This window comes from Austrofundulus limnaeus, unplaced genomic scaffold, assembly GCF_001266775.1.
Source record: "Austrofundulus limnaeus strain Quisiro unplaced genomic scaffold, Austrofundulus_limnaeus-1.0 Scaffold41, whole genome shotgun sequence".
NCBI lineage: Eukaryota > Metazoa > Chordata > Actinopteri > Cyprinodontiformes > Rivulidae > Austrofundulus > Austrofundulus limnaeus.
The window spans coordinates 2,365,751-2,366,847 of NW_013952443.1; positions in this window are offsets into that span (position 1 = coordinate 2,365,751).

The following is a 1,097-nucleotide window of genomic DNA, read 5'->3' on the forward strand; positions in this document are numbered from 1 at the left end:
AAAAAATGTTAATAGTTGATACATTTACATACGAAAACAGAAAAACTACGTTTTTAACAAAACATCTTCACACAAATGATTTGTCCCACTGTTACTTAAAGTGCAAAACCATTATTAATCACCTGGTGGAGCGCTTTCATCCATTTGCACAGCAGACATRGGAAATGCATTTTAATGTGCTTTCATTACATTTTTATTACAAAAAGTAAAGCATCACAACATGAAGGAAACATATGTACAAGTCATAAAAATAAAATACATCCTGTTATTCACTCCTAGATGGAGAATGAAGTAACTAGATAAAAAGCTGATAGGTTGTTGTTTTTAACACTGATGGGCCACTGAGGGAGGAAGCACAACATGAAGCAGTGAATGAGCACCATGTTTGAAAAATACTAACCAAAGGTGTTTTCTGCAGCTTTAGCTTTTAAATCCCTCGTTTAAATCCACATGTATGACACGTTCTTTTTAATTACAAAATAAGATATAATGATCCCTTATACAGCCATGAAATATTTTTTTTGGAATCAATAACTGTATAGTTTTTCATCCAAGGAGTCAAATGAAACCAAGTGTTTTATAGAGCGAGCTGCAGGAGCTCAGGGTTGAATGTGAGGGAGTGAAGAGGAAGAAGGTTGTTGAGCGGAGGTTTTAGGAGGAACGAAAGCAGGCGTGACTAGAGGGGGCCACTTGATACCCTTGAAATCTGATTGGTCACCCTGACTGGCCACCCCCACCAGAGCTGTCAATCACTTTGATCGGTGCGCACAGTAATGCCACCAATAAATACCACACAGCTGTCATAACCCGTGATGTATTATAGATATTATACGGGAACTCTTGTWATTCTACTTTGATGCAATTCGTACATTAAAAGCACATGCACAGGCAGACATTAATGAGACTGTGATGTGTCCAAACTTCTATTTGTGTTCTGGGTGTCCGAGATTTTGAATTGACTGCATAGCATTCAAAACACATCCATGATCACACAATCAGGTAAAAGTTTTAGTATTCAAATCGTGATGTACTGTTCATTGCAATATAAAGGGCTCGACACACGGGAGGCGACGTCGCTCGCTCTCCATTCATTTCCT